General features: G+C 46.4%; 1 protein-coding gene across 4 annotated transcripts in view; it reads right to left on the bottom strand.

Annotated features, from left to right (window-relative positions):
• LOC143276779 (neo-calmodulin-like) overlaps positions 1–24,927 on the bottom strand; it is a 249,390-nt gene that overhangs the window by 57,108 nt on the left and 167,355 nt on the right. The window contains exon 1 of one of the 4 annotated variants that reach the window (XM_076581418.1): positions 13,041–13,230. The exons of the other annotated variants lie outside the window; for them this stretch is intronic. The gene's annotated coding sequence lies outside the window, so the exon portion shown is untranslated. Of the gene's footprint in view, positions 1–13,040; positions 13,231–24,927 lie in introns of those variants that run through there. 4 annotated transcript variants of the gene reach the window in all.

The raw sequence follows: 24,927 nt of genomic DNA on the forward strand, positions 1-24,927 counted from the left end.
ACTGTCTCTGTCTCTCACTGATACAGTCCATCCATACAGTCAGTCTCTGTCTCTCACTGATACAGTCCATCCATACAGTCAGTCTCTCTCTCATTGATACAGTCCATTTATACAGTCAGTCTCTGTCTCTCACTGATACAGTCCATCCATACAGTCAGTTTCTCTCTCCCTGATACAGTCCATCCATAGAGTCTGTGTGTGTGTGTGTGTGTGTGTGTGTGTGTATGATCCCAATGAAACCCTGCAAAGTGTCCAAAGTCCCGGAGTGAGTTTACACGATGTTGGGCTGTGTCGTTTGACAAGACAAGCCCGTTAGGAATGGTGTGAAGCACTGTGCCTTGTCTTCAGCTGTCCGGCTTCACGTCAACACCACGCCAAGTGATCTGCATCATCTGTATGACCTGCTCCTTGCAACGCAGACCACCTTGTTTCTTTGGAGTGAGTGCCGCGTCACGTGACATGCTGGGCAGTATGGGCACGGGCACAGCGGGGATGTCGGAGTGAGTGCCGCGTCACGTGACATGCTGGGCAGTATGGGCACGGGCACAGCGGGGATGTCGGAGTGAGTGCCGCGTCACGTGACATGCTGGGCAGTATGGGCACGGGCACAGCGGGGATGTCGGAGTGAGTGCCGCGTCACGTGACATGCTGGGCAGTATGGGCACGGGCACAGCGGGAATGTCGGAGTGAGTGCCGCGTCACGTGACATGCTGGGCAGTATGGGCACGGGCACAGCGGGGATGTCGGAGTGAGTGCCGCGTCACGTGACATGCTGGGCAGTATGGGCACGGGCACAGCGGGGATGTCGGAGTGAGTGCCGCGTCACGTGACATGCTGGGCAGTATGGGCACGGGCACAGCGGGGATGTCGGAGTGAGTGCCGCGTCACGTGACATGCTGGGCAGTATGGGCACGGGCACAGCGGGGATGTCGGAGTGAGTGCCGCGTCACGTGACATGCTGGGCAGTATGGGCACGGGCACAGCGGGGATGTCGGAGTGAGTGCCGCGTCACGTGACATGCTGGGCAGTATGGGCACGGGCACAGCGGGAATGTCGGAGTGAGTGCCGCGTCACGTGACATGCTGGGCAGTATGGGCACGGGCACAGCGGGAATGTCGGAGTGAGTGCCGCGTCACGTGACATGCTGGGCAGTATGGGCACGGGCACAGCGGGAATGTCGGAGTGAGTGCCGCGTCACGTGACATGCTGGGCAGTATGGGCACGGGCACAGCGGGGATGTCGGAGTGAGTGCCGCGTCACGGCAAAAGACCAGGTGGACCATTCCCAAGATGGCTGCACACGGAGTGTAGCCACTGAACTGCACTCAGTCTCACAGTAAAATCACACAATGGATCAGAAGCGAAAGTCCCAGAGGATGGGGACCAACCTCTGTTCATGGTGATTCACTCTGCTCGACAGTTGCCTTACTACTAGGTCCCCGATTTCAAGACAGTAAATTAGGAACGCACGTGTGTGAAACGCACAAACATATACACGGGTAGGCACACACATACACATCGATACTTTCTCACCACACTCACACATACATCCGAAGCAAGCACAAATACACTGAGACAGACAGACAGACAGACAAACACACACACACACGCACACACACACTTTTAATAATACTGACTCAGACAGTCATGAGTATAAACACACTAACAGCCTGGACAAGCTCAATGCTTACTGAACGTTTCAGTCAACACTTCATTCCTTATACATATTTGGTGATGCCATTTCAAGTTCTTGTGTGTATAGAACTTCACGTGTGGCTTCCATGATAAATAAATACGATTCTGAATCTGATTCACACCCTCTCTCAAACACACACGCGCGCACACGCTTACGCAGGCTGCCAACAACAGTTTCTCTCCAATTGGACACAGCTCAGTCAAGGCCCATTGATTCTCTCTCTCTCTCTCTCTCTCTCTCTCTCACACACACACATAGTCATATACACAGTCACGCACCAGCAATGAATGTGTTGCGCCTATCTATTGTGTGGCTTTCCTTTCTTCACCCCCAACACACACACACACACACACACACACACACCCTCCGGCCTTCTGTATCACCATTCTTTCTACTCCCACCCCCAACCTCCAGCCCACTCCCATCACCTTCAATCTTCAACCCCCCCCCCCCCCCCGCCCAACCCCCCACTTCCATTCCTCGTCTCCCCTTTTCAATCCTATCGTATCGATCAAACGTGACGTCAGCAAATCGAGAACTAGCGGGCATGACAATAATGCTTTTTAGTTCTTTCCTTTTGAATAATTTATTCTTTAGAAAGATGAAAGAACATCTGAAAGATAGAAAGAGAATAAAAAAAAGCATGGAAAAAAGAAAGAAAACAAACAGTCAATAAACAAAACAACGGCGAACACACAGAGAAAAAAGAAAGAAAAGAAAGATAGACAGAAAGAAGAGAGATAAAGGAGAGAAAGATGAACAAAGGGACAAAGAAGTGGGATCCAGCCAGGGTACCTGTAGGGCAGCATGTGGGACTTTCCAAACCTGTCTGGCAAGTTGTGTGTGTGTGTGTGTGTGTGTGTGTGTGTGTGGAGAGGGTGGGGGGGCACTGCGGGGCGCGGCATGACTGGCCACGTGCTGCACACAATACACCCAGTGAACTCTTCTTCTTTCTTCCTTTCTCTCTTCTTGTTGTTGATCAATTCTAAATCAAAACCTACACATGATGCACAGTACTGAGGGTAGAAAAAAAACTAAGAGAATCTGCCCGGGGCATGTAGATCACAGGGGGTAGTGTTTACACCTGTGAACACCTATGCATCCCCCATGTCTGTGCATGGTGCAAAGGGAGACGATTGAAGGAAGGGTCAGAGAATGACAAGAGCAAGAGGAAGAAGAAAACGAAGAAGTCGTGGACGAAAAAGTGGAATTAAAAAAAGGGAAGAAGAAAATAAAGAAAGAGCAATGAATAAAGAAGAAAAGAAAAAGACAAAGAAATATAGAAGGGACCAGCCGCCGTGGCGAAGTGGTTAGCGTCGCGGACTGACGGCTGGGAGGACGCGGGTTCGAATCCCAGCGGAGGTGGGTTTTTCGGCCCGTGGCCGGCTCCTACCCAGAGTCGAGTGTGCTGTGGGCTTAAATGGGGAGACTGGGACCACACAGTCGAGTGTCATCCACTTCAAGGATGCGTCTTTGGGTGTGTTGCTCTAATTACCTGACCAACACTGCAAGTGTCTGTATCTCTCGGGCCTGGTTAACGCCGGGATATGATTATGACAGGAAGCGTAGAGTACAGCCTTGTCACATAGTCCCAAACCAAAATGGACCTCCACAGCAACATCATCATCGTCATCATCACCCTCCTCCTCCTTCATCGTCATCAATATAAACAAAATAGTCTCAAAGTCTGTGGCCTTTCATGCCCTGCTCTCATGGTGACCTCAGTTTCGATACCCCTCCACTTCTGTGCTTGGGGTGAGTCCTGTCAATGTCGTCAGTGTCGGCGGATTCATGGGGGGCTGTTGTTTGAGGGACGTGGTGGCGGTCTCCACTCTGGGAAGGACGCTCACTCAGTCTGGCTCCGCGACTAAGCCATTATTGTCGTTAGTAGGGGGCTTAGTAGGTGGTGTCCTAAGTACGTTAAATCAGAACAGGCACCACTGAACACCATCGAAGTGACTCAGCAGCAGTGCAGGGTCTCCTCTGGTGTGTAGCCTCCTGGCGATCTAACATCAATGGTTCCCTGTGGACTGTCGACGCTGGAACTGCGACGGACGAACCCGGCTGTGGCCGTGTATGGGGGAATCTAAATGAGTGGCGTGGGAGTAATGCCACTGAAACGGTGCCGATGATGGGGCAGAAAAAAAAAGAAGGGAAGAGAGAGAGAGAGAAAAAAAAAAAAAAAAGAGGAAAGAAACAAAGAAGAAGAAGGGTGTCCTATGCAAATTTCTACTGAAAAATGCACTTTGTGAAAGAGACACACCTGCAGTTATAAAACTAGAAATACAAATGGGACAGCGGTGGACTGTGGAGACACGCGTCCCCATGTAACACTGTGAATCTGGTGTGACAATGCCTCACACAATACAATACAATACGATGGTGTGACAATGCCTCACACAATACAATACAATACGATGGTGTGACAATGCCTCACACAATACAATACGATACGATGGTGTGACAATGCCTCACACAATACAATACAATACGATGGTGTGACAATGCCTCACACAATACAATACAATACGATGGTGTGACAATGCCTCACACAATACAATACGATACGATGGTGTGACAATGCCTCACACAATACAATACAATACGATGGTGTGACAATGCCTCACACAATACAATACAATACGATACTACACGTACAATACACTGGTGTGACAATGCCTCACACGACACAATACAATACGATACTACACGTATAATACAATGGTGTGACAATGCCTCACACAGTACAATACGATACGATACTACACGTACAATACACTGGTGTGACAATGCCTCACACAAAACAATACAATACGATACTACACGTACAATACAATACGATACTACACGTACAATACACTGGTGTGACAATGCCTCACACAATACAATACAATACGATACTACACGTACAATACAATACGATACTACACGTACAATACACTGGTGTGACAATGCCTCACACAATACAATACGATACGGTTCGATACTACATACAATACGATACGACGCTACAAGTACAATACACGGTCAAACAGGTGCAATACAGAATTCCCCACCTCGCACTGATAACAGGAGGGAAAACAAAGAGTAAACAAAGATCCTGAAACACCCCTTCCTCTCCTCCAACCCACACACAACTCTAATATCAGCACCATTTCCACATACGTTTTGTATTGTTTTTTTTAATTTTTTTTTTTATATATATATACAATGTATCTCCACATTCAGGCACAGAAGCGCGCTTGCGCACGTGCATGTATGAGATCAGGCGTGAGAAGGGGTGTGATTCTAAACGCAAAAACGAAAACTTAACTTCGCGTGAGTAATGATAATGATGATGAAGATGATGATCTTGATGATAATAATAGTAACAATGGTTAAGATGATGATGATGATAACAACAATACGTATATTTCTTGAATAGTAAGCGGGCTGGAGGTTTCAACGAGAAATTAACGATATATATATATATATATATATATATATATATATATATATATGTGTGTGTGTGTGTGTGTGTGTGTGTGTGTGTGTGTGTGTGTGTGTGTGTGTGTGTGTGTGTGTGTGCTTTGGCAGTTCCTATGTTCGTGTATGCTTGTCTGTTTAATATAAAAACAAAATTATTAACCACAAATAATCATCTTTAACTTGTTAATGATCGAGTCATAGAAAGCGCTTGGAACCCTGTATCTATCGCTGCAATACTTCATCATCATCATCATTATCATCATCATCATTACTATCATCATCATCATCATCACTGTCATCATCATGATCATCATCATCATTATTATCATTATTATTATAATTATCATCATTATCATTATTACCATTATAATAATTAATTGTGGAAACATTGAACAGCCACAAGGAAGGGGTCCTCCATACCAGAACGAACAGGTCAGTGATAAATGCCATGCACAACATGACACAGCCACAGCACACACACGGCAACAGCCAAACAACACTTCCTAGAATATCCTCCAAAAAATGAAACGAGTAGAAACCTCCCTGAAATGATGAACATGGTCCATAAACCATTTGATACACAACACTCCTACAATCAGAATCAGATCCTGATGAAAACAAACAAACAAAACTATGAGTGTTTCTGTGCCAAAAAACTTCATATGCATATAAACCCCACAACTTCCGAGAAACAATACATACAAGCGAAAATGACAATCCATAGTTTTTTTTGTTATTGGCCAGATTATAAATAACAGGACAGTGAATTACCTCGAGCAATAGTATGCTGTGTGCCGAACACCGAAAGCAGCTGACACACCACGTGCTAGTGCCCCAGCAGGACAGAGCAGCCTCCATTTCAAGGGGATCAATAAGGTCGGCAGGAAAAGGTGGGGGGGGGGGGGGGGGGGGGGTTGTACAGGCCGTTGTTTTATTGGCTTCCACAACACGGCTGATTGGAAAGGTGGAGTATTATCATTCAAATTAGAGGTAGGGAAAACTGCAGGAAATTGCTTTGACATAACATGTAATGCCACCACACGCGCGCGAACAAAACAGTCTTTCCCTTGAAATGAGAGTAGGCCAGCAGTTCTTTAAAACGGATTAATGCACTCAGTTCTCGTCTTTTAAAATAGGTTTCTGTTATCAGCGATAAAACCAATCCAATTCTCCAAATTCCCAAAGACTGTATATAATGTTATACCCCACTCATTATCTGCTGATATAATACATTAATTTTACCAACAAACCGCACATATCACAAACAAAACTGAAACCATCCAGGTGTGTATTGTAATTATAGGGGCCTTAAAATTGGTACGACATGCCTTCAACCATTACCCAACGATTTCCAATTCAATCCTCTTGGTACTGAAGACCATCATTACCACAACCAACATATGAAAGTACCATGAAATAATCTTCCCAACAAAAGTAGAGGCTTGAAACTGACCCAAGACCCTCTCAGTTTGACAAGGGTTAAAAAAGGTCAATATCCTGTGAATATAAATGCCAGAAAACAAAACAGTGCCAAAAGCAAGGAGAAAGTGGAGTAAAGTGCAACCAGAAACTAATCACCGACAGAATCTGGTGCAATGTCACCCGGTTCAAATCATCCAGTAAAAGTGATATGGAAGAGTGGAAGGAAATGATTTAATTTGACCCCCCCCCCCCCCACCAATAAAAAACAACAACAACAACAACAACAAAAACAAAACAACAACAACAAAAAACAAACACACAACAAAAACAAACAAAACAACAACAACAACAAAACCAAACAAACAAAAACAAAACAAAACAAACAACAACAAAAAACAACAACAACAAACAAATCAACACAAAAAACTGTCTTGTTCCTCTACATCAAACTTTTCAGTCTTCTAGAAAAACACAAAACTAAAAGTCAGACCGAAATGAAAAACAAAACAAAAACACCAACTGGAGCTTGGCTGTCTCCTGCTGTACCTGTCAACACACTACACAGCACTCACAGAGCTGTCTCCTGCTGTACCTGTCAACACACTACACAGCACTCACAGAGCTGTCACCTGCTGTACCTGTCAACACACTACACAGCACTCACAGAGCTGTCTCCTACTGTACCTGTCAACACACTACACAGCACTCACAGAGCTGTCACCTGCTGTACCTGTCAACACACTACACAGCACTCACAGAGCTGTCACCTGCTGTACCTGTCAACACACTACACAGCACTCACAGAGCTGTCACCTGCTGTACCTGTCAACACACTACACAGCACTCACAGAGCTGTCACCTGCTGTACCTGTCAACACACTACACAGCACTCACAGAGCTGTCTCCTACTGTACCTGTCAACACACTACACAGCACTCACAGAGCTGTCACCTGCTGTACCTGTCAACACACTACACAGCACTCACAGAGCTGTCACCTGCTGTACCTGTCAACACACTACACAGCACTCACAGAGCTGTCACCTGCTGTACCTGTCAACACACTACACAGCACTCACAGTGCTGTCTCCTGCTGTACCTGTCAACACACTACACAGCACTCACAGAGCTGTCTCCTACTGTACCTGTCAACACACTACACAGCACTCACAGAGCTGTCACCTGCTGTACCTGTCAACACACTACACAGCACTCACAGAGCTGTCTCCTACTGTACCTGTCAACACACTACACAGCACTCACAGAGCTGTCTCCTGCTGTACCTGTCAACACACTACACAGCACTCACAGAGCTGTCTCCTGCTGTACCTGTCAACACACTACACAGCACTCACAGAGCTGTCTCCTGCTGTACCTGTCAACACACTACACAGCACTCACAGAGCTGTCTCCTGCTGTACCTGTCAACACACTACACAGCACTCACAGAGCTGTCTCCTGCTGTACCTGTCAACACACTACACAGCACTCACAGAGCTGTCTCCTGCTGTACCTGTCAACACACTACACAGCACTCACAGAGCTGTCACCTGCTGTACCTGTCAACACACTACACAGCACTCACAGAGCTGTCTCCTGCTGTACCTGTCAACACACTACACAGCACTCACCTGCTGTACCTGTCAACACACTACACAGCACTCACAGAGCTGTCTCCTGCTGTACCTGTCAACACACTACACAGCACTCACAGAGCTGTCTCCTGCTGTACCTGTCAACACACTACACAGCACTCACAGAGCTGTCTCCTGCTGTACCTGTCAACACACTACACAGCACTCACAGAGCTGTCTCCTGCTGTACCTGTCAACACACTACACAGCACTCACAGAGCTGTCTCCTGCTGTACCTGTCAACACACTACACAGCACTCACAGTGCTCTTTCTGTCTCCCCTTTCCTCCACCCCTGCTTCCCCGTCTCCAATGTAAAAGCGCTCGTGCGCTCACACATACACTCACACAAACTCAATGTATACACACGCACATACATACATATATAAATAGATACACACACACACACACACACACACACACACATACACACACACACAGAGACACAGAGACTGTGAGAGAGACAGACAGACAGAGGGAGGGAGACAAAGACAGAGACAGAGAGGCAGAGAGAGTAAGAGACGGAGAGACAGAGTGGACGCGACACAATCTGTGTCCCAGAACAACAGACAAGCCCCCGCCCCGGACACCACCACTGTTCTTTTCACTTGTGTCACCGGAACAGCACCTGGCAGGGACAGTTTTCGGCTTTGGAAATTGACATGTGCAAGTCTTTCACTGCCATGGTAATTGTCACAGACATCTTTATTCAACTGCTCTAGCAATTCACACGAGCAATTCTTTTATCAGAAGAGCAAAAATTATTATCGTGCATAATTATTCAGCTGGTATGGCAATCACCACAGACAAGACTTTCACTTTCATAGCAGCCATGGCGCATATTATTTTACTGGCGTGGCAACTACTACAGGTGATTATTTTACTGGCGTGGCAACTACCACGGGTAATTCCTTTACTGGTATAAGAACACACACAGATAATTCCTTCACTCATAGTGCAACAAACACAGACTTTCTCTCATTGATACGGCAGTTGTCACGGACGATGTTTTGGTTTTTTATACTGCTGTGACAATAGCCGCAGGGCAGTTTTCTTTACTGGGACAGCAACTACCATGGACGGTTTCATTTTCATTGTTATAGCTATTGCTACGGACAGTTCGTTGTTTTTTTTTCTTTTCTTTTTTTTTACACAGCTATGGCAATCAATGCACAGAAGTATTGACGTGTGCTGGCCTATTGATTGGCATGCGTGCCTGGCAGTGCACGCACATGGTTTTTAGGTGTTTGTTCTGACCACACACGTGTCACCACCACCACGACCCATCCACACTGCCCTATGTATGTGTGTGTGTGTGTGTGTGTGTGTGTGTGATCGGTTGGCACACAGATGGGCTTTCCTTTCTTCAACATCAGGCAGCTGAGGTCAGTTACCGCACGCACAATTAACCCCCAAACCCACCCTCCATAAACCACCCTCCTTTCTCCTTCCCCTTCTCTCTCTGTCTCTCTGTGCCACCATGGGACCTTGACGATTAACTCATATCTTCTGTCCCTCCCCGCCCTCTCACTCCCCTAACTCCCCCCTCTCTGTCACTACTTCTCTCTCTCTCTCTCTCTCTCTCTCTCTCTCTCTCTCTCTATATATATATATATATATATATATGTGTGTGTGTGTGTGTGTGTGTGTGTGTGTGTGTGTGTGTGTGTGTGTGTGTGAAGTCATCATAACCAAGAGTTCGGTTCATCAATTCCCCCCCACCCCCACCTTCTCCCTCCATGGACGTTCCTCCCACATGGCCTGAGATGAAAAGGAATAAATAAACCAGTAGAAGAACGGAGATGGGTATCAGTGAAGCAGGTAATGTAAACTGCCAGGTTCTCACTGTCACTGATCACTGTACGGACCACACCAGTCACCATCACGACAAACACCGTATCGAACCTTTTCAGAGTTTCAAACCCTAGCGACTTCCATGCGAGTGGTACTCGCGAAATTTACCTGTGGGTGTGGTTACCCCTATCTTCTTAGGAGAAATCGGCAATTTGGGTCATCTTTTGATTTGCTTGTTTTATTGGTATGCCATGTTTGCTCTTTTGTTTACATCTTGACAAACAAGAAAAACCGGGAACAGACAAAAAATAGTCAAACAGAAGAAAGACCTTGTGAAACGGGTTAATTTTTTTTCCTGATTATAAAAATATAATCTAGTCATTAGAAACAGTAAACTAAGCTTCCTCACAATATGCGCTGAAATCCTATGGTCTGCTAAGGTCTCAGACTGTGGTCTTGTTTTCAGCCAAACAACCACAAAAGTATTCAATCATTAAAAAAAAGAAAAAAAAAGAAAAAAAAAGCATACAGCCATTACTTAGTGTTTGGTGAAGTAATTCTGACCACCATTCTACTTGGCCACTGATTCTGTCTGCTTGTTACCCAACTTTTCATAAGGGAAATAGTATATTTATCAATTTGAAACATTTCTTTTTGTTCATTCGCTCATTCATTTATTATCTACATAATCATAATATTCTTTAAAAAAAATATGTATTCGTTTATTTACTTTTCTCGTTAATAAGAACTCCAGCTTCAGCTAGAATCACAATAGCAGTAGCAGTTATAGTAGTAGTAGTAGTAGTAGTAGTAGTAGTACGAGGAGGAGGAGGAGGAGGGGGAAGAGGAGGGGGAGAAGAAGCAGTTTTCACCGTAGCAGCTGCCGTAGTACGACAGCGGCAGTAGTAGTATACCAGCACCATAAGCAAGGATTAAAGTAATAATAGCAGTAGTAGCAGCAGCAGTAGTAGTTGTGGTAGTGGCGGTGATAGTAGTGGTGGTGGTGGTGGTGGTAGTAGTAGTAGTAGCAGTCGTAGTAGCATCAGTAAAAGCAGCATCAGTATCTGTGGTAATGGAAGTAGTGACAGATTGTTTTGTAGACGTGTCAGCGGAAACGGCATTGGTTGAAAAACTCTCTATCTTTGACTGGATGGGGTTTGAGTGGGGGTGTACCATGGATCTCCACACCTCTCCCCTCAATGACCAGGTCAGGGTTCAGGTGGCTGGTAGCCGCTGTCCGCACAGGACAGTTAGGCGAGTGGTCAGTACTATATCTTTTTATATATATATATATATATATATATATATATATATATAGAGAGAGAGAGAGAGAGAGAGAGAGAGAGCTGTAGTCCTGAACACAGGTGTCTTCTCCACGCTGTGCTGATCATCCCCCCCTCCCCCTTTTCCTCCCAAGCCTCTCGCCTCGTCCTTGTGTCCAGCCATGCTCACCGTTTGACGTACCCCCCTCCCCATCTCCCCCTACACCACTTCATCTGCTGCAGTCTCAGCGCCGACCCACAGTCCACGGGACAGCCAGGACCTCAGCCCTATTCAGACAGCTAGGACCTCAGCCCTATTCGGATAGCCAGGACCTCAGCCCTATTCGGACACCAGGACCTCAGCCCTATTCGGACAGCCAGGACCTCAGCCCTATTCAGACAGCCAGGACCTCAGCCCTATTCGGACAGCCAGGACCTCAGCCCTATTCAGACAGCCAGGACCTCAGCCCTATTCGGACAGCCAGGACCTCAGCCAGGACCTCAGCCCTATTCAGACAGCTAGGACCTCAGCCAGGACCTCAGCCCTATTCAGACAGCCAGGACCTCAGCCCTATTCAGACAGCCAGGACCTCAGCCAGGACCTCAGCCCTATTCGGACAGCCAGGACCTCAGCCCTATTCAGACAGCCAGGACCTCAGCCAGGACCTCAGCCCTATTCAGACAGCCAGGACCTCAGCCCTATTCAGACAGCCAGGACCTCAGCCCTATTCAGACAGCCAGGACCTCAACCAGGACCTCAGCCCTATTCAGACAGCCAGGACCTCAGCCCTATTCGGACAGCCAGGACCTCAGCCCTATTCAGACAGCCAGGACCTCAGCCCTATTCGGACAGCCAGGACCTCAGCCAGGACCTCAGCCCTATTCAGACAGCCAGGACCTCAGCCCTACTCGGACAGCCAGGACCTCAGCCCTATTCAGCCAGGACCTCAGCCCTATTCAGACAGCCAGGACCTCAGCCAGGACCTCAGCCCTATTTGGACAGCCAGGACCTCAGCCCTATTCAGCCAGCCAGGACGTCAGCCCTATTCGGACAGCCAGGACCTCAGCCCTATTCAGACAGCCAGGACCTCAGCCCTATTCGGACAGCCAGGACCTCAGCCCTATTCAGACAGCCAGGACTTGCCCTTGGATCACGAGACGGACCTCCCAGCCGGACAGACAGCCAGGACTCACCCCCTCGAACAACGCAACCTTTATACAACACCAAGACCTGAACGCCTTGACCTCAAGGACAGGCCACAGCCAGCTCTACCAGTCCGAGTGGCAGTCAGGGCAGGACAGGGGCTGACATCTGGCGGCAATATGGCTTTGGTTTGGTGAGTGGCAGAGATGCAGGTAGCCATGTGCCTGACCACTGACTGCACACACTGGCTTCACCCGTGTTTACAGCACAAGGGGGTAGAGGTGGAGACCCATGGTACTATCACGTGAGCGTGCGAGTATGTGCATGTGTGTGTGTGTGTGTGTGTGTGTGTGTGTGCCTACAATTGTCACCATGCCCCACATATCGATAGAAGAAACAACAGCCCCAGTAGCAGTTGCAGTGTAACAGCAGTAGCAGCAGCAGTGTTATCAGTTGTAATTGTTGTCTCCAACAAAGAACCACTACACTGTTCTGATATGGAAATCACAGTACCACCAACCAGGGAGAAGGTATTCAAAGGAAAAGAATTAAGGTAATAAATAGTTCACAAATAAAGACAACATAAAATAATACATCTTTCAGTTTCAATCAGTCAGCTGCACCTTAATAATAATGAGGACAACAGGACCGTCTTGGCACTACAAAGATGAGGCTTGAAGCAGCAGAATGACAACACAACTCTTCGCCAGCACGGCCTCACAGCAGTCCACATCCACAACCACCACCACAAGATGAACAGCACCACACCACACAACGCGCAAAAAACACTTCTTCAAACAAGGTGGAATCCAAACAAATCTGTGACAGCACACAGCATAGCCAGCACCACGAACAGCCCAGTGGTTATTAAAACAAAGAGCTGTCTATAACAGGCACTGCCTGACAGCACCACAGCATGGCTTGTAGTCAGGCCACGCCCCCACCCCCACCCTGCCCGCCCACCCCCACAAGGCAGCCGTAGTGATTAACAGAGTGTCGACAGATGGTGAATACAACATCACGCCCTGCTGTTGTCACCACACAGAGCGCCCACCTGTCACGTGACACACAGACCCGGCCCACCTGACCTGACGGACTATCCACACCAGTCCCGCGTTTTGTTTGTCTCTTCTTTCTAGATTGTTTAGTTGTTTCAACTTGTTTTAACCCTCTTGTATTCTAGATTGTTTTGTTGTTTCAACTTGTTTTAACCCTCTTGTATTCTAGATTGTTTTGTTGTTTCAACTTGTTTTAACCCCCTTGTATTCTAGATTGTTTTGTTGTTTCAACTTGTTTTAACCCTCTTGTATTCTAGATTGTTTTGTTGTTTCAACTTGTTTTAACCCCCTTGTATTCTAGATTGTTTTGTTGTTTCAACTTGTTTTAACCCTCTTGTATTCTAGATTGTTTTGTTGTTTCAACTTGTTTTAACCCTCTTGTATTCTAGATTGTTTTGTTGTTTCAACTTGTTTTAACCCTCTTGTATTCTAGATTGTTTTGTTGTTTCAATTTGTTTTAACCCTTTTGTTTTCTTCCCTCGGAGGACGTGGGAATGATCATGGCAACAGCCGGCAGGGGTGTGGGTGGTGGAAGCGATTGTGTTATCACACGGATTATTGCCCCACCCTCTCTCCTCACACCCCACCTTCCCCACCCTTATGTTACAGTCAGGTCTTTCGCTGGACTGCTTCTCTCTCTCTCTCTCTCTCTCTCTCTCTCTGTGTGTGTGTGTGTGTGTGTGTGTGTGTGTGTGTGTGTAGTAATACTTCTTTCAACGTTCTATCACACAATGTGACCTAGACGATGTGTTGTCGTTGTTGTTGTCTTCAGTTTAATGTCTTTCCACTTGAAGTGATATTAGACGTAGACAATGTGTGTAAGTATGCGTGAGTGTGCGCGTACGCGTTTGTGTGTGTGTGTGTGTGTGTGTGTGTGTGTGTGTGTGAGTACGTGCTTACGCGCGCATATAAGTGCTCAGCGCATTCGTAATTGTATGCTTTTGTGTATCAGTCGAACGAACAGCCACACTTATCATACACCATTTTACGAACTGTATATACCCCCACAACCCCACCCCTCTTTGTTTGATGGGTATGCATACACATGTGTACCAACTACATTAAAAAAAAGTCCCCCAATTGTCAACAGCTTCATGAATATAGCCCTGTTAAAAACATTCAGTTTGTCAATCTGATCCCACGACAAACGTGATTTACATTGTAACAGATGGTATGGTATGGCACACACTGAGTTCACACATACCTACCCTGGTCACTATAACAAGCCTGTCAGCTGCAACATGTAACTACTACTACAGGCGGAGTTTAACGACCTATTGGCGTCTACACCCTTAAGGTCAAGTTTGTTCGGTTGGAGTTGTTTACATGTAACTCTTGGTCTACGGTATATGTAAGCAGTACAACTGGTCTATTATCAACCTTACTAACCTTATACACCTATCATAATGTCTTCAGATAAATGGCAGTACACTGGCAAGTGTGTGTTGTAAGCTTTGACACGACAGATTGTCTTTTGTTGGTCCTCCAACCAGTTTGGATGAACATTCTCAAAACACATCTATTCAGTCAATACGAACAAAATAGTATCTGTCCCTTTTTTTTACCTAGAATCCATGCTCGCGCGGGTGAGAGAGAGAGAGAGAGAGAGAGAGAGAGAGAGAGAGAGAGAGAGAGAGAGAGAGAGAGAGAGAGACAGACAGACAGACAGACAGACAGACAGACAGACAGACAGATAGAGAGAGAGAGAAAGAGAGAAAGAGAGAGAGTGTGTGTGTGTGATTCCTTTCGCCATTGTTCCCCTTTCTCATTTCATCCAGACGTCGATTCTATTTTTCGTTTTAAATGTCATACGCTTTGGGCCGTCGGAAAAGCGCTGTATAACTGCCCAATCATCATCATAATCATCATCATCATCCATTATTATAATAATTATAACAAATAAACACATGAATGCATAAATAAATTGATTAATAGATAAATAATTTAATAGATGAATAGTTAAACTTGCTCTGGGGGTTTTGTGATGGATTCGTGTTCCTGAACCGTTAAGGTAAAGTTGAATTTCACGATTTCTTTATGAATCTCTCAGATCTGACTCTACTGTTCCCATTGATCGTGATTCCATATCAATGAAGCAGTCTGTATGTCAGGAAAATACGGACGTTTTTCCTTCCCCTCTTTACGTATATGGAATGTTCTTTTGTGTATCTACGAACGAACACAGGCGAATGGGCTGTTACAATAATGTAGTACCAGACAGTGTACAGTATAATCTCAGAGCTCTGGCATTCCAACACATAACATTGTCCAGTAATTGACACGCTCCAGTGACACTATTGACCAGTGACTCAGTGTTATCGGTGGTTCCCCTTCCCCATCAATCCCGGCTGGCACAAAACACATATCCCTACATGCTGTCTGGAGACCCTGAATCTAACTGAACACTGTGGTCTGCACGTGCAGCACAGCACAGCACAGCACAGCACTCACTGTCCTGTGTCGTGTGTGTGGAGGGTCAGGTGACAGGCAGAGAAGGGGGATCATGTGCACACACACACACACACACACACATCAAAACAGAGACAAGACGCCACCTCCTCCTCTCTCTCCCACCTCCAACCTTCCCTCTTCCTTCCCACACCTTTCGCTTTCTGATGGTGAGCACACATGCCATTCCTTCCTGCAGTCCGTTCCACCCTGCTCTGTCTGTCACGGAGGTCCAGATTAAAGATGGCACCTGCCGTGTGAAGCGACATTAGTTGGCCTGTAAAATATTGTCCCTCCCTCCCCACGTCTACACTGCTGTCAGTAAAATACTGTCCCTCTCTCACAACCTTCACACTGCTGTCTGTAAAATACAGTCCCTCTCTCCCAACCTCCGCACTGCTGTCTATAAAATACTGTCCCTCTCTCCCCACCTCCACACTGCTGTCTGTAAAATACTGTCCCTCACTCCCCACCTCCACACGGCTGTCTGTAAAATACTGTCCCTATCTCCCCACCTCTACACTGCTGTCTGTAAAATATGGTCCCTCTCTTCCAACCTCCACACTGTTGTCTGTAAAATACTGTCCTTTTCTCCCAACCTCCACATTGCTGTCTGTAAAATACTGTCCCTCTCTCCCAACCTCCCACTGCTGTCTGTAAAATACTGTCCCTCTCTCCCAACCTCCACACTGCTGTCTGTAAAATACTGTCCCTCTCTCACAACCTCCACACAGCTGCCTGTAAGATACTGTCCCTCTCTACGACCCTCCACACTGCTGTCTGTAGAATACTGCCCATCTCTATCCACCTCCACATTGCTGTCTGTAAAATACTGTCCCTCTCTCTCCCAAACTCCACACAGCTGTCTGTAAAATACTGTCCCTTTCTCCCAACCTCCACACGGCTGTCTGTAAAATACTGTCCCTCTCTTCCCATCGCCACACTGCTGTCTGTAAAATACTGTCCCTCTCTCCCCACCTCCACACTGCTGTCTGTAAAATGCTGTCCTTCTCTCTCCCAAACTCCACACTGCTGTCTGTAAAATACTGTCCCTTTCTCCCAACCTCCACACTGCTGTCTGTAAAATACTGTCCCTCTCTCCCCACCTCCACATTGCTGTCTGTAAAATACTGTCCCTCTCTCCCCACCTCCACACTGCTGTCTGTAAAATACTGTCCCTCTCTCACAACCTCCACACTGCTGTCTGTAAAATACTGTCCCTCTCTACGACCCTCCACACTGCTGTCTGTAGAATACTGCCCATCTCTATCCACCTCCACATTGCTGTCTGTAAAATACTGTCCCTCTCTCCCCACCTCCACACTGCTGTCTGTAAAATACTGTCCCTCTCTCACAACCTCCACACAGCTGCCTGTAAGATACTGTCCCTCTCTACGACCCTCCACACTGCTGTCTGTAGAATACTGCCCATCTCTATCCACCTCCACATTGCTGTCTGTAAAATACTGTCCCTCTCTCTCCCAAACTCCACACAGCTGTCTGTAAAATACTGTCCCTTTCTCCCAACCTCCACACGGCTGTCTGTAAAATACTGTCCCTCTCTTCCCATCGCCACACTGCTGTCTGTAAAATACTGTCCCTCTCTCCCCACCTCCACACTGCTGTCTGTAAAATGCTGTCCTTCTCTCTCCCAAACTCCACACTGCTGTCTGTAAAATACTGTCCCTTTCTCCCAACCTCCACACTGCTGTCTGTAAAATACTGTCCCTCTCTCCCCACCTCCACATTGCTGTCTGTAAAATACTGTCCCTCTCTTCCCACCTCCACACGGCTGTCTGTAAAATACTGTCCATCTCTTCCCATTGCCACACTGCTGTCTGTAAAATACTGTCCCTCTCTCCCCACCTCCATACTGCTGTCTATAAAATACTGTCCCTCTCTCCCAACCTCCACCCTGCCGTCTGTAAAATACTGTCCCTCTCTCCCCACCTCCATATTGCTGTCTGTAAAATACTGTCCCTCTCTTCCCATTGCCACACTGCTGTCTGTAAAATACTGTCCCTCTCTCCCCACCTCCACACTGCTGTCTATAAAATACTGTCCCTCTCTCCCAACCTCCACACTGCTGTCTGTAAAATATTGTCCCTCTCTCCCCAGCTCCACACTGCTGTCTGTAAAATACTGTCCCTCTCTCCCCACCTCCACACTGCTGTCTGTAAAATACTGTCCCTCTCTCCCCAGCTCCACACTGCTGTCTGTAAATGACTGTCCCTCTCTCCCAACCTCCAACTGCTGTCTGTAAAATACTGTTCCTCTCTACCCACTCCACACTGCTGTCTGTAAAATACTGTCCCTTTCTCCTCACCTCCCACTGCTGTCTGTAAAATACTGTCCCTCTCTCCCCACCTCTACACTGCTGTCTGTAAAATACTGTCCCTCTCTCCCTACCTCCACACTGCTGTCTGTAAAATACTGTCCCTTTCTCTTCACCACCCACCCCTTTCTCTCCCCACCTCTGCGCTGCTGTCTGTAAAATACTGTCCCTCTCTCTCCCATACTCCACACTGCTGTCTGTAAAATACTGTCCCTTTCTCCTCACATCCCACTGCTGTCTGTAAAATACTGTCCCTCTATCCCAACCTCCACACTGCTGTCTGTAAAATACTGTCCCTCTCTCCCCACCGCCACACTGCTATCTGTAAAATACTGTCCGTCTCTCTTCACCTCTCACTGCTGTCTATTTTGCTCTCAGAAAAACAAACTAATGTCCACCTTGTGTGGTTTTAACATAACGTTAGTTTTGTTTTTTTTCCTAAACACCACCCAGTCACACCCCCCCAAAAAAGAATAAAATTATACAGCAAAGAAGTTTAGGTTCTTTTCACCAAAAGAGAGAGAAAGAAAGAAAGAAAGAAAGAAAGAAAGAAGGAAAGAAAGAAAAAGATCATTACCGCTTGCAAGGTCCAGGTCCTTTCTCCTTTTTATCCCGAGGTTTTTTTTCCCTTTCTTTTTATCTCTATTCCGTACATTTCTTTTAGGTACAATAGACATGGTCCCCTTCACTTCCAACCCCCATCCACGACCTATGAGCTGCTTCCTTTTATATGGAAAATCAAGTTCTTTTAGAAAGACCACTACTACTACTGTTGCTGCTACTGCTGCTGTTGTTGTTGCTGCTGCTACTACCACTATTATCATGAGTGCTGCTGCTGCTACTGCTGCTGTTGTTGTTGCTGCTGCTACTACCACTATTATCATGAGTGCTGCTGCTGCTACTGCTGCTGTTGTTGTTGCTGCTGCTACTACCACTATTATCATGAGTATTGCTGCTGCTACTGCTGCTGTTGTTGTTGCTGCTGCTACTACCACTATTATCATGAGTGTTGCTGCTGCTACTGCTGCTGTTGTTGTTGCTGCTGCTGCTACCACTATTATCATGAGTGTTGTTGCTGCTGCTGCTGCCACTATTATCATGAGTGTTGCAGCTGCTGCTGCTACTACCACTATTATCATGAGTGTTGCAGCTGCTGCTGCAACTGCCACTATTATCATGAGTGTTGCAGCTGCTGCTGCTACTACCACTATTATCATGAGTGTTGCAGCTGCTGCTGCTACTACCACTATTATCATGAGTGTTGCAGCTGCTACTGCTGCTGCTGCTACTACCACTATTATCATGAGTGTTGCAGCTGCTACTGCTGCTGCTGCTGCTACCACTATTATCATGAGTGTTGCAGCTGCTGCTGCTACTACCACTATTATCATGAGTGTTGCAGCTGCTGCTGCTACTGCCACTATTATCATGAGTGTTGCAGCTGCTGCTGCTACTACCACTATTATCATGAGTGTTGCAGCTGCTACTGCTGCTGCTGCTACTACCACTATTATCATGAGTGTTGCAGGTGCTGCTGCTGCTGGTACCACTATTTTCACAAGTGTTGCTACTGCTGCTACTACCACTATTATCATGAACGTTGCTACTGCTGCTACCACTATTATCATGAGTGTTGTTGCTGCTGCTACTGCCACTATTATCATGAGCTGCTGCTGCTGCTGTTACCACTATTATCATGAGTGTTGCTGCTACTGCTGCTACTAACACTATTATCATGAGTGTTGTTGTTGCTGCTGCTACTACCACTATTATCACGAGTGTTGCTGCTACTGCTGCTACTACCGCTATTATCATGAGTGTTGCTGCTACTGCTGCTACTACCGCTATTATCATGAGTGTTGCTGCTACTGCTGCTACTACCACTATTATCACGAGTGTTGCTGCTACTGCTGCTACTACCGCTATTATCATGAGTGTTGCTGCTACTGCTGCTACTACCACTATTATCACGAGTGTTGCTGCTACTGCTGCTGCTACCACTATTATCATGAGTGTTGCTGCTGCTGCTGCTGCTACTACCACTATTATAATGAGTGTTGCTGCTGCTACTACTACCACTATTATCATGAGTGTTGCTGCTGCTGCTGCTGCTACTAACACTATTATCACGAGTGTTGCTGCTGCTGCTGCTACTACCACTATTATCATGAGTGTTGCTGCTGCTGCTGCTGCTGCTGCTGCTACCACTATTATCATGAGTGTTGCTGCTGCTGCTGCTGCTGCTGCTACTACCACTATTATAATGAGTGTTGCTGCTGCTGCTACTACCACTATTATCATGAGTGTTGCTGCTGCTGCTGCTGCTGCTGCTACTAACACTATTATCACGAGTGTTGCTGCTGCTGCTGCTACTACCATTATTATCATGAGTGTTGCTGCTGCTGCTGCTACCACTATTATCATGAGTGTTGCTGCTACTGCTGCTGCTACCACTATTATCATGAGTGTTGCTGCTACTGCTGCTGCTACCACTATTATCATGAGTGTTGCTGCTGCTGCTGCTGCTGCTGCTGCTACTACCACTATTATAATGAGTGTTGCTGCTGCTACTACTACCACTATTATCATGAGTGTTGCTGTTGCTGCTACTTCCACTATTATCATGAGTGTTGCTGCTGCTACTACTACCACTATTATCATGAGTGTTGCTGCTGCTGCTGCTACCACTATTATCATGAGTGTTGCTACTGCTGCTACTACTATTATCATGAGTGTTGCTGCTGCTACTGCTACTACCACTATTATCATGAGTGTTGCTGCTACTTCTGCCACTACCACTATTATCATGAGTGTTGTTGCAGCTGCTACTGCCACTATTATCATGAGTGTTGCTGTTGCTACTGCTACTACCACTATTATCATGAGTGTTGCTGCTACTTCTGCCACTACCACTATTATCATGAGTGTTGTTGCAGCTGCTACTACCACTATTATCATGAGTGTTGCTGTTGCTACAGCTACTACCACTATTATCATGAGTGTTGCTGCTGCTACTGCTACTGCCACTATCATCATGAGTGTTGCTGTTGCTACTGCTACTACCACTATTATCATGAGTGTTGCTGCTACCGCTGGTACTACTACTATTATCTTGAGTGTTGCTGCTACTACCACTATTATCATTATCATGAGTGTTGCTGCTGCTGCTACTATCACTATCATCATGAGTGTTGCTGCTACTGCTGCTACTACCACTATTATCATGAGTGTTGCTACTGCTACTGCTACTAGCTGCAGTTGAGGACCAGTCATGAGGACCACAACATGCTGTGTGTCATGGTGTTATCAGTTCAGGACCAGTCATGAGGACCACAACATGCTGTGTGTCATGGTGTTATCAGTTCAGGACCAGTGACAGGTTGCTGCCACAAGCTGCTGTCTGGTGACGTCGCCCGGTCCCGTGTGCTCTGTGCAGTGCTGAGCTCCGTCACTGTCTGACATCATCCACAGTGTGACACTAGGTTGTCTTTACCCAGTTTGACATCATCCACAGTGTGACACTAGGTTGTCTTTACCCTGTCTGACATCATCCACAGTGTGACACTAGGTTGTCTTCACCCTGTCTGACATCAGTCACAATGTGACACTAGGTTGTCTTTACCCTGTCTGACATCAGTCACAATGTGACACTAGGTTGTCTTTACCCAGTCTGACATCATCCACAGTGTGACACTAGGTTGTCTTTACCCTGTCTGACATCATCCACAATGTGACACTAGGTTGTCTTTACCCTGTCTGACATCATCCACAGTGTGACACAAGGTTGTCTTTACCCTGTCTGACATCAGTCACAATGTGACACTAGGTTGTCTTTACCCTGTCTGACATCAGTCACAATGTGACACTAGGTTGTCTTTACCCTGTCTGACATCATCCACAGTGTGACACAAGGTTGTCTTTACCCTGTCTGACATCATCCACAGTGTGACACAAGGTTGTCTTTACCCTGTCTGACATCAATCACAATGTAACACTAGGTTGTCTTTACCCTGTCTGACATCAGTCACAATGTGACACTTGGTTGTCTTTACCCTGTCTGACATCATCCACAGTGTGACACAAGGTTGTCTTTACCCTGTCTGACATCAGTCACAATGTGACACTTGGTTGTCTTTACCCTGTCTGACATCAGTCACAGTGTGACACAAGGTTGTCTTTACCCTGTCTGACATCAGTCACAATGTGACACTAGGTTGTCTTTACCCTGTCTGACATCAGTCATAATGTGACACTAGGTTGTCTTTACCCTGTCTGACATCATCCACAGTGTGACACTTGGTTGTCTTCATCCTGTCTGACATCAGTCACAATGTGACACTAGGTTGTCTTTACCCTGTCTGACATCATCCACAGTGTGACACAAGGTTGTCTTTACCCTGTCTGACATCAGTCACAATGTGACACTTGGTTGTCTTCATCCTGTCTGACATCAGTCACAATGTGACACTAGGTTGTCTTTACCCTGTCTGACATCATCCACAGTGTGACACAAGGTTGTCTTTACCCTGTCTGACATCAGTCACAATGTGACACTTGGTTGTCTTCATCCTGTCTGACATCAGTCATAATGTGACACTAGGTTGTCTTTACCCTGTCTGACATCATCCACAGTGTGACACAAGGTTGTCTTTACCCTGTCTGACATCAGTCACAATGTGACACAAGGTTGTCTTTACCCTGTCTGACATCAGTCACAATGTGACACTAGGTTGTCTTTACCCTGTCTGACATCATCCACAGTGTGACACAAGGTTGTCTTTACCCTGTCTGACATCAGTCACAATGTGACACTTGGTTGTCTTCATCCTGTCTGACATCAGTCACAATGTGACACTAGGTTGTCTTTACCCTGTCTGACATCATCCACAGTGTGACACTTGGTTGTCTTCATCCTGTCTGACATCAGTCACAATGTGACACTAGGTTGTCTTTACCCTGTCTGACATCATCCACAGTGTGACACAAGGTTGTCTTTACCCTGTCTGACATCAGTCACAATGTGACACTAGGTTGTCTTTACCCTGTCTGACATCAGTCACAATGTGACACTAGGTTGTCTTTACCCTGTCTGACATCATCCACAGTGTGACACTTGGTTGTCTTTACCCTGTCTGACATCAGTCACAATGTGACACTAGGTTGTCTTTACCCTGTCTGACATCAGTCACAATGTGACACTTGGTTGTCTTTACCCTGTCTGACATCAGTCACAATGTGACACTAGGTTGTCTTTACCCTGTCTGACATCAGTCACAATGTGACACTAGGTTGTCTTTACCCTGTCTGACATCATCCACAGTGTGACACAAGGTTGTCTTTACCCTGTCTGACATCAGTCACAATGTGACACTAGGTTGTCTTTACCCTGTCTGACATCAGTCACAATGTGACACTAGGTTGTCTTTACCCTGTCTGACATCATCCACAGTGTGACACAAGGTTGTCTTTACCCTGTCTGACATCATCCACAGTGTAACACTAGGTTGTCTTTACCCTGTCTGACATCATCCACAGTGTAACACTAGGTTGTCTTTACCCTGTCTGACATCAGTCACAATGTGACACTAGGTTGTCTTTACCCTGTCTGACATCAGTCACAATGTGACACTAGGTTGTCTTTACCCTGTCTGACATCATCCACAGTGTGACACTAGGTTGTCTTTACCCTGTCTGACATCATCCACAGTGTAACACTAGGTTGTCTTTACCCTGTCTGACATCAGTCACAATGTGACACTAGGTTGTCTTTACCCTGTCTGACATCAGTCACAATGTGACACTAGGTTGTCTTTACCCTGTCTGACATCAGTCACAATGTGACACTAGGTTGTCTTTACCCTGTCTGACATCAGTCACAATGTGACACTAGGTTGTCTTTACCCTGTCTGACATCAGTCACAATGGGACACTAGGTTGCCTTTACCCTGTCTGACATCAGTCACAATGTGACACTAGGTTGTCTTTACCCTGTCTGACATCAGTCACAATGGGACACTAGGTTGCCTTTACCCTGTCTGACATCAGTCACAATGTGACACTAGGTTGTCTTTACCCTGTCTGACATCAGTCACAATGTGACACAAGGTTGTCTTTACCCTGTCTGACATCAGTCACAATGGGACACTAGGTTGCCTTTACCCTGTCTGACATCAGTCACAATGTGACACTAGGTTGTCTTTACCCTGTCTGACATCAGTCACAATGGGACACTAGGTTGTCTTTACCCTGTCTGACATCATCCACAGTGTGACACAAGGTTGTCTTTACCCTGTCTGACATCATCCACAGTGTGACACAAGGTTGCCTTTACCCTGCACCGTCCGTCTTTGGAAAACATGTGTGCAGGTGGGAGTGTGAGCACATACGAGCACACACACACACACACACACACACACACACACACACACACACACACATGTGATCAGGCGCGTTAAAAACAACAACAACAACAACAACAACAAAACCCGCTACACGCATGCATGCACAAACACACCCGCACATACCTACTTTCCTGACTACCTACATGTATACATATATGCATACATACACACGATCAACAAAAAATGTAACGCTAGTCTCGGTCTCAGTAGAAGAGTCCACTTCGATGGAAAACAAAACTGCAGACAATAAAAGAAAAAAGTGCACAAA

The sequence above is a fragment of the Babylonia areolata genome, chromosome 33, assembly GCF_041734735.1.
Source record: "Babylonia areolata isolate BAREFJ2019XMU chromosome 33, ASM4173473v1, whole genome shotgun sequence".
NCBI classification, from domain to species: domain Eukaryota; kingdom Metazoa; phylum Mollusca; class Gastropoda; order Neogastropoda; family Buccinidae; genus Babylonia; species Babylonia areolata.